We start from the raw sequence: 10,629 nt of genomic DNA on the forward strand, positions 1-10,629 counted from the left end.
CTTTGTTGGTTATCTATTTTAAATATAGCAGTGTGTACATGACGTTCCCAAAGTCCCTTACTATCCTTTCCCTGGCAACCATAAGTTCATTTTCTAAGTCTGTGAGTCTCTTTCTGTTTTGTAAGTAAGCTCATTTGTATCATTTCTTTTTAGATTCCCCATATAAGAGATATCATATATTTCTCCTTCTCTGACTTACTTCATTCAGTATGACACTCTCTAGGTCCATCCATATTGTTGCAGGCATGTCTGCGGGCTAAGTGGCTTCAGTTGTGTTTGGCTCTGTGCGACACTATGGACTATAGCCCACCAGGCTCCTCTGTCCATGGGATTTTCCAGGCAAGAATACTGGAGTGAATTGTCTTTTCCTCCTTCCGGGGATCTTCTTGACCCAGGGATCAAACCTGAGGCTCCTGCATTGGCAGGTGAATTCTTTACCACTGAGCCACCCAGGAAGCCCATAAATATACATACATACACAAAAATATATGTGTGCATATGTATATTTGTGTGTATATACATATTTGTGTGTGTGTGTGTGTGTGTATGTGTGTGCAATTATTGCTACCTGGAAAGCCCCATAATAAGGCAGAATTATTATTACTATTTTAATGTGAGGGAGAAAATTGATAAGCAAAATTTAATCTGTGCTACTGAATTTTTAAAATATCCTAATACAGCTACTTGTAAGATATATCAAGAACTAATACATCTGTTTTGTATATTAAGAAACTGATGCTGAGAGAGATTATTATTGGGACAAGGACAGGTGTAAAGCCAGGATAGGCACATAGGGTTACTGATTCCTAAATCAATATCCGTCCATCTTACTACAGTAGTAAATGCATGAACACAGGAAACAGGAATAGTTACACCTATTTGTTCCTTTCACCCAAGGTTTTCCACATGCCTTGATAATTGCATACACTATCAGAGAAAAGAAAACATGCCTTCAGGATTTTGTCTAATTCATTTGCAGCCAGTTACTGAGCCCAAAATACAACCCTTCCTTCATTTTGATCAAGAGATTATATTGGCTACGTAATCTATTAATATCTAGAAAAACTGTGAGTTACATTTATGCTTCAAAGGATTAAAAGCATTATTTCTGTTTTGAGACTGTATTAAAAAAAAAAGACTCTGTATGTAGAAGGTTCATTCAGCACACTCTTCTAACATACTTTTAGATCTGTCTTAAAATAGAAGTCTGCCTAGCTTCTCTGGATCTCTTATAAATTGCTAATGTCAATGCTAAGAATATTATTTAGTTGGCATTTTCAAAAAGCAGTACAGTTTAAAAGTTAGAGCTTATTACACAAGATCTCATTTGAATTAATACAATGTTGATGTTTAAGTGCTTATATTTTCCATCATCATATTAGCATTGGCGGGCCATGTTTGTAAAAGATGCTTCACGTATTACAGCTATTCTTTAATTTAGTTCTTTAGAGTAGGTGATGATTGCAATCAAGCATTTTTAGGCAGTATTTCTGTCAATAATTGTATATAATAAGGCTAAGTAGTAATGGATCCAATTAGAAATAACAATCATAACTCTAAGATTATGGAAAAAGGTTTACATACTTGAAAGTTTGGATTAAACATTTTTAGAAACGTGTATTTAAATAAATTAAAAATCTTGCCTTTTGAGTCTTTTACTCAAATTCTCTGTCATATCTATTAATAGCTTCATTCAATTATTGCTTTCTTGTTATATAGGGACTTTGGGACAGCAGACTTAAGACAGATTTTTCTTTTTCAGAAATTATCATTAATGATCAAACACTTGATTAGACCACCAAGTAGTCTAAGTTGGCTACAGTGGTAAAAATAATGAGATTGTTATTTTTTGGTTCAAGTATTGACACTACTTCATTGTCTAAACTGTTAAACTAAAATACTCTTTGGGAGTCTCCTGTTGGTAATTTGGGATTTACTGCTTGATCTTAAACACCTGATAACTTTCAGAGTTGATGGCTCCTATTTTTTTAATTATTTTTTTAATCAAGAACAACACAAGTTCCACCTCGCAGTATTTTTCTACTGTGAGCACATTTGGCATATCAACCAAAAATATAATTTTGAGTACCTTAAATATAATAAGAGGATTGTGTTAATTATGAGAACACAAAAATAAACATCATATACCACGTTCTCAAGGAATTTATCAGTTAGAATGCAGAACTATTGTTTAAAAAAGGTTGTGGAAAAAAATTACAGATATCCTATAGGAGAACAGGAATATATTTAAAAAAAATACTGGCTATTAGATTGAGAGTCAGTATACTGTATTGGTTTTGAATATTGCCCCTTTATCCAATATGCATCAGTTTAAATTTCAGCTCAACCAGATAGGAGTTGAGTGGCTTTGGACAAGTTGCTTGAACTTTCTATCAGGTATTCATTGTAGGTATTCATAGTAATATAACTAATAATAATAATAGTGCATATGTACTTCAAATTGCTGTCAGAATTAAATAAATTAATATATGTAATAGTGCCTGGCACATAGAAATGCTGCATAAGTTATTATTAGTTATAGTGTTATATTGAAGGATAAATAAGATAATAATGTATATGAAGTGCTTAGCTGAGTGCCTGTTTCATAGTAGCCAGTTGAAAATGTTCTTTTATTTTCATAATTATCATATTGGCTTGATTCCTATTCTATATTTTGGAGAAAGTAAAATCAAACCAAACAACAACAAAAAAATGCACGAGCTCAGGACTAATGTATCCATACAACTGCACATCTAATGAAAGAGAAAGCATGTTATGCTGTGATTTGTTTAAGGGATAGGTTTTGAAAGTTATCTGGAAAAGGAAATAGTCTAGGATATTAATACTTGAAGGCCACCCTGGTGGTTCAGATTGTAAAGAACCCACCTGCCAATGCAGGAGCTATGAGGAACACAGTTTCAATCCCTGGGTCAAGAAGATACCCTGGAGTAGGAAATAGCAACCCACTTCATATTCTTGCCTGGAGAATTCCATGGACAGAGGAGCTTGGTGTCCTGCAGTCCATGGGGTCACAAAGAGTCATATGTGACTGAAGCGACTTAGTGTGCATGCACACATCAATATTGAATAAATCATAGAATGAGATACACGAAACAAGAATGAATGAAAAACGTACTTGGTATCATTTCCATGTTCTGACTGTGAAAAAGGCCGAATTTCAACATTAAACCCCATTCAGTTGCCACAAGCTGTCAAAATAACTGTATTTCTTGCCACCAAATGGCATGAAAGCTATTATGGTAGAATGAGTACAAATACATACATACATATATATATATATATATATATATATATATATATATATATATAATATATATTTGCTAGAACTTTCTCTTTCTAGCAAAGTAGCAAACAAAAATAAACAAGTGAGACTGCCTCTATTTGTGCCTTCACAAAGGACATCAGAGATACATTCCTGTTAATTCGCCAGTCTGGCTCGCACAGAAGTAAACTAATTTTAGAGAATGACAATGGATTATTGTGAACACATCCACTTGCAATTCTAATTTCAGTTGCTCCTCTAGATGTGTTTTTTTGTTGAGCAAATCAGTAAAATATCTGGCAACTGGTATGCAGCTGTGGACTTGGTGGATGCCTTATTCTCTGTACTTAATGGTAAAGACTACCAGAAGTGGTTTAATTTTATCTAGAAGATCCTGCATTGGAGAAGGAAATGGCAACCCACTCCAGTGTTCTTGCCTGGAGAATCCCAGGGAGGGGGGAGCCTGGTGGGCTGCCGTCTATGGGGTTGCACAGAGTAAGACACGACTAAAGTGACTTAGCAGCAGCAGCAGAAGAGATGGTAGAGAATCTGCCTGCAATGCAGGAGACCTGGGTTTGATCCCTGGGTTGGGAAGATCCCCTGGAGAAGGACATGGCAACCCATTCCAGTATTCTTGCCTGGAGAATTCCATGGACAGAGAAGCCTGGTGTGCTGCAGTCCATGGGGTCCCAAAGAGTCGGACATGACTCAAACTTTCACTTTCCTTTTCAGAAGAGATAGCAGTACTCTTATCCTTTCTAATTTCAGGGCTGTGCCAACTTTCCAGGTTTTCTGTCATAAATTAATCTTTAGGAATTTTGTTTGTCCTGCTATTTCTTACACCATCAAGCTGGCCTGCTACTTTTTTGATATCATATTTATAGGATTTGCTGAGCCTGCTAATAAATAATCTATATACATTTGCTAATACATATAAATATTTATATAGCAAAATAAATATTTGCTATATAAATCTATATACATTTGCTAATAAATAATCTATATATATAGTAAGTCACATGCATGCCAGAGGGTGGAAAATAAACCCATTGGAAATTTAGGGGGTGGAAACTCAGTTGTCACGCAAGTACTTCATATCACAGTGGCAAGGGGAAAAGTGGAGACACTTTGCAACAAAGGCATTTGGTCTAGACTTCAAAGAATGGATGGGAATTTTATAGTTAGAGCTAGACAAAGGAGGACATTATAAGTGGAGAGAAAAAGATGGGGGAAACATGGAAGTTAGAAAGTGGAGCAATACAAAAGCTGAATTGGAAATGGAGAATAGTAACTGAGAAAGCAGTGTAATTGGAAACGAAGCTGGAAAGACAAGTTTGGGGCTTGAATCTCCAAGATAAAAGTTTTGAAGCTTATTTTTGATGATAAGGTTTGTATTTGAACTAGAGGAAATGTTTCAGTAGTTCTATTCATCTACAAGAGGATGCAGGGACCAATGAGAGGGGTGATTGTAACTCAGATACTCATATCTTTTTTTCCTTCCTTCCAGTCCTCTAACCTCAGGAGTCTGATAGGTTGACCCCAAGGTAAGAGCTGTATCTTTAATTGAGCACTTGAAAAACATGATGGATTTCTTCACCTAGACTTTAAAAATCTTAGGAAAAAAGAAAGACAAATTTCAATGTCACGTTTACGTGAATAGTAATACCTACAGCCATGGAGGTTGCTTTGCCTTTTAGTTTTTAGCTCTCTGAATAACCAATCCCCAAACGCCTCCCTTGTGGCTCAGTCAAGAATTTGCCTGCAATGCAGGAGACCTGAGTTCAATCCATGGGTTGTAAAGATCCCTTGGAGAAAGGGAACAGCAATCAACTCCAGTATTCTTGCCTGGAAAATCACATGGACAGAGGAGCCCGGCAGGCTACAATCCATGGGGTTGCAAAGAATCGGACATGACTGAATGACTTTCACCTCACTTAGTAGGAGAACAGGTTGCAAATTATCAATTGGATATCCATTACAGAAATGGTCTGAAAAAAGTTCTGAAAAAGGAAATTATTGACATTTGCACTTTATAAAGGAATTTTTAAATTATTGAGCTAAATAGGAAGACATCACTGGTCTACTCTCAGAACTATTCACAGTTTAATAGACGTCTCATGATTGCAACAGCGGGAATAGTAGTAGTAGCAGCATTGCTGACAGTAGTAGTAGTACTATACTTCATATTTATTAATATTATGAACTTACATGTCAGGAACATTTTTATTAATCCAGCTGCAACTCTATGAAGTAGATGCTAATTACCACTCCTGTTTTAGAAATTAGGAATCTGTGACATAGAAATATCACTGATCTGATCAAGGACATAAAACCCTAAAGTGTTATATCAGGCAATCCAGCCTATGTCACCTCAGAATCTGTGCTTTTAATTACTGTACAGTTTGAGAATACTTTTTTATCACTGATAAAATTTGAATAAGTTCTGGGCATAATTTCTGGAAACAGATTACAATAGTTTGTTTGTGTTTGGTTTTAATAGTTGAAAACAATTCACCTATATTTAAATATGTGATCTTTGCCGTGGTAGAATGTTTCTGTAACTCCAGTGATAATGAATAGTAAAGATGAATATGAAGTAGTATCATTCTCCCTCTCCCTTTTTTTTTTCATCAGTCACAACAGTTACTAGTATTTTTTTTTCTTAAAAAGTAAACTTTATTGAAGCATAATTTCCTTACAGTTGTTGTTGTTGTTCAGTCACTGTCGTGTCCAACTCTTTGCGACCCCATGAACTGCAGCATGCCAGACCTCCCTCTCCTTCACTATCTCCCAGAGTTTGCTCACACTTATGTCCATGTAGTTGGTGAATCCATCCAACCATCTCATCCTCTGTCACGCCCTTCTCTTCCTGTCCTCAGTCTTTCCCAGCATCAGGGTCCTTTCCAAAGAGTCAGCTCTTTTCATCAGGTGGCCAAAGTATTGGAGCTTCAGCATCAGTCCTTCCAATGAATAGTCAGTTTGATTTCCTTTAAGATTGACTGGTTTGATCTACTTGTAGTCCAAGGGACTCTTAAGAGTCTTCTCCAAATTCACAATTTGAAAGCATCAATTCTTTGGCGCTCAGCCCTCTTTATGGTCCAACTGTCACATTTATACATGACTACTGGAAAAACCATAGCTTTGACTATATGGACCTTTGTTGGCGAAGTGATGTTTCTGCTTTTTAATATGCGGTTTAATTTTTTAATAGCTTTATCTTCCAAGGAGTAACTATCTTTTAATTTCATGGCTTCAGTCACCATCTCCAGTGATTTTGGAGCCCAAGAAAAGAAAATCTGTCACGACTGCTACTTTTCCCCCATCTATTTGCCTTGAATTAATGGGGCCAGATGCCATAATCTTAATTTTTTGAATGTTGAGTTTTAAGTCAACTTTTTCACTTTCCTCTTTCATGCTCATCAAAAAGTTCTTTAATTCCTCTTTACTTTTTGCCATTAGAATGGTATCATCTACATATCTGAGGTTGTTGATATTTCTCCTAGCCATCTTGTTTCCGCCTTGTGAGTCTTCCAGCCTGGCATTTCACATGCTGTGCTCTGTGTATATGTTAAATAAGCAGAGTGACAATATATAGCCTTGATTCACTCCTTTCCCAATTTTGAACCTATCCATTGTTCCATGGCTGTTGCTTCTTGTCCTCCATGCAGGTTTCTCAGGAGACAAGTAAGATGGTCTGGTATGTCCATCTCTTTAAGAACTTTCCAGTTTTGGTGATCCACACAGTTAAAGGCTTTAGTGTAGTCATTGAATCAGTGTTAGTCGCTCAGTTGTGTCTGATTCTTTGCAATCTGCCAGGCTCCCCTCTCCATGGGATTCTCCAGATAAGAATACTGGAGTTAGGTAATAACTGTTTCCTGACCTAGGAATTGAACCCAGGTATCCTGCATTGCAGGCAGATTCTTTACCATCTGAGCCAAAAAGAAGTAGATCCTTTTTTTTTTTTTTTTAAATTCTGCTGTTTTTCTATGATCCAACTGACATTGGCAATTTGATCTCTAGTTCCTCTGCCTTGTCGAGATCCAGCTTGTATATCTGGAAGTTCTTAATTCACCTACTGTTGAAGGCTTGCTTGAAGGATTTTGAGCATTACCTTACTAGCATGTAATGAGCACAATTGTGTGGTAGTTTGAAGAATTTTTGGCATTGGCTTTCTTTGGGATTGGAGTGAAAACTGATCTTTTCCAGTCCTATAGCCACTGCTGAGTTTTCCAAATTTGCTGGCATATTGAGTGCAGCACTTTAACAAATTTACCAATTTTAAGTGTCTATATTGAAATATATATGTAGCCATATATCATATATGAAATATTTTTGCTGTCTCAAAAATTTAACTTTTGCCCCTTAGCACTCAATCATCTTTTTAATCTCTCACCTATGACAAGCACTGTTATACTTTTCTCTATAATTTTTCCATTTCTAGAATTTCATATAAATGGAATTATACAGTATGTAGTTTTTATGTCTGACTTCTTTCAATCAACAAGATGCTTTAAATACTTATCTGTGTGGCTCTATACATCAGTACTTTGTTTCTTTTTATTACTGAATAGTACTATAAAAATATACAATACTTGATTTACACACTCACAAGTAACTGGACCTTTGGGTTTTTCCAATATTTGGCTACACTGAATAAAGTTACTTAGGAACTTTGAGTACAAATTTAGTCCTTTTAAAGTTTATGACTTATTTTGAAAAGCATAGTTACTTTAAAATTTCACTGTTATTCTCAAGTCGTGAGTTTTGGATGATTTACTTTCAGTGTTGCCTCTTTTGGATTACACTAAGGACTTCAGATTCGTGTGTTTTGCTTCATGGCCGATTATGTTAACACTTCTTTGTTCTCTATACTTTAATTCATGCTGATACTACTGTATTTATTACAGGCATATGATCATTGTGTTTATTCAAGTATTTAAACCTCATTTGTAAATCTTGTTTTTAGTTGTATCATATAAGACAGCCAGAGCTGGGGCTAGATAATCTCTCTAGATCCTAATGACGATAATTCAAATCTTGTTTAATAGATGTATAAGCTTTGCCTAAAGGCCAATGGTCCTGTGCCAGAGAGAGGAAGGACCAATTAGTAAGTGAATGACTTATCCTTCTGTTTGTAATTGAATTCCACGATCTAATTTTGTTTAAACAAAGCCTTATGTCTTAATCATGAACATAGTGTATTAAAGTGATGGCTGATCTTTGTCTCCTCCTGTGAATTGTAAGGTGTAAGACTCTAATATATTTAGAAACCCAGGTACAGTTTCATTTATTGTTCACCATAATGGCTAATAATCAAGACATAACCTTTTAAATAAGCAATTCACTTTTGGAATTAAAGCACATACAGGAGAAGGATTTTTAAGTTGTTCTCCTCTGAAGATACAAACTTTTTGGTCATCTATGATTTGTAGGCACAATATCCATCATGTTCTGATTCTTGTGTATCTTACTATATTCTTTTTACCTTTCTCAAAAAGAACATTTTTAAAAGATAAAATTAATAATCATTCTCATTAAAAAAAAAACAACAATAAAACATAGGGAAAATACTCTGGGCTTTATTACTGAGAAAATCTTTACCAGACTTATGCTTTTATTAAAACACAACACTTTTGTGATAAAGATTTTCTGTTTCAGTGCAATCACATTTCTTAACATTTGTCTCTAGGTAGACGTATTTGACGAAGAAGGCGATGGCACCCCACTCCAGTACTCTTGCCTGGAAAATCCCATAGATGGAGGAGCCTGGTAGGCTGCAGTCCATGGGGTCACACAGAGTCGGACTGAGCGACTGAGCGACTTCACTTTCATTTTTCACTTTGATTCATTGGAGAAGGAAATGACAACCCACTCCAGTGTTCTTGCCTGGAGAATTCCAGGGACGGGGAGCCTGATGGGCTGCCATCTATGGGGTCGCACAGAGTCGGACACGACTGAAGCGTCTTAGCAGCAGCAGACGTATTTGATATTTTTAAGCTAAAAAAATAGCACATTCTGTATATCATATTAATTATTAAATTATAAAAATTTTAGCTGCACTTTTACATTAGAAACAACATATATTACAGAAATTTGAGGTCATCTTTAAAATTCAAGAGGCTTTTCAGAATGGTAAAATGAATAAAAACTTTAAAGGAAATGTTTTTATTCTAAGCAATCACAGTACAGAATGAAATAGTTAAGGATTACATATTTTGAAAATTGAAAAACAGAAAATATTGCTCTTTTAGTGTGACATTGACATTGGTATCAACCTACAAAGTGTGTCACATGTTGATTTTTTTCTTCTTTTTTTTAATTAAAAAATCCAGAATTTTATAACATTCAAAACAGGTTACTTCATCTCTAAATCTTTTGCTTATCATGGCTGGGCAAGAGATAAATCATTTTCCTCATTGAGACAAAATGTGAGTTGGTATTATAAAGTAAAAACAAGGCAGTCTGAGAGTGAGGAAGGTGTTTTAGTTACACAAGTCTTACCAGAAAACATTTAAATTGATAAGAAGAACTGTACTTAAGTCGCAAGTTCATGAAAAACCGCATTCTGATTTCCATGGACATTTTGTGGTTTCTAGGAAAATTTTTTAAAGCATATAACATACATAGCTTGGCTTTTTAAAGAATAAAGAACTGGACTTTTTTTTTTTTTTTGGCAAAGGGCTGCATAGAATAAATAATATTGGAATTTTAATGGGAAGTTTGCTAGCACCTATGAGGTTTTCCATATCATGGTCCCTGGCTTGCCTCAACTATTAATTTTTTGTTTGCTTCCCCTTATACCCACCAACACTCTGTGAATCAAATGACTGCCTTTCCATATATTAAGGTTGTTCAGCATGTCCTTTTTGAATTGCTGTTACAGGTCTAAGGTATTGGAGGTAGGTTTGAAGAAGGCAGTGGAGAGTAACAGGAAAATGGGAGAAAACGAGAGGCTGTGTGGGAGGAATGCTGCTATTAGAGTTCCCAGGTATCAATTTGTGTTGTATCCTATGAGCAACTGTGGACAATACATTTCTTCTCTTTAAAGATCCACTTCATCAACAGCCTCCAGGAGAGGCCTGACAAAAATGCTTGAGATGCTCGCCTCATGGGTTCATATGAGATTTGTACCAGATAATGTGTGATGTTGCTACTGCTGCTGCTAAGTTGCTTCAGTCATGTCTGACTCTGTGCAACCCCATAGACGGCAGCCCACCAGGCTCCCCCATCCCTGGGATTCTCCAGGCAAGAACACTGGAGTGGGTTGCCATTTCCTTCTCCAATGCATGAAATTGAAAAGTGAAAGTGAAGCCAAAAGCTCAGTCGTGTCCGACTCCTAGCGACCC

This window comes from Bos indicus, chromosome 1, assembly GCF_029378745.1.
Source record: "Bos indicus isolate NIAB-ARS_2022 breed Sahiwal x Tharparkar chromosome 1, NIAB-ARS_B.indTharparkar_mat_pri_1.0, whole genome shotgun sequence".
Lineage (NCBI taxonomy): Eukaryota > Metazoa > Chordata > Mammalia > Artiodactyla > Bovidae > Bos > Bos indicus.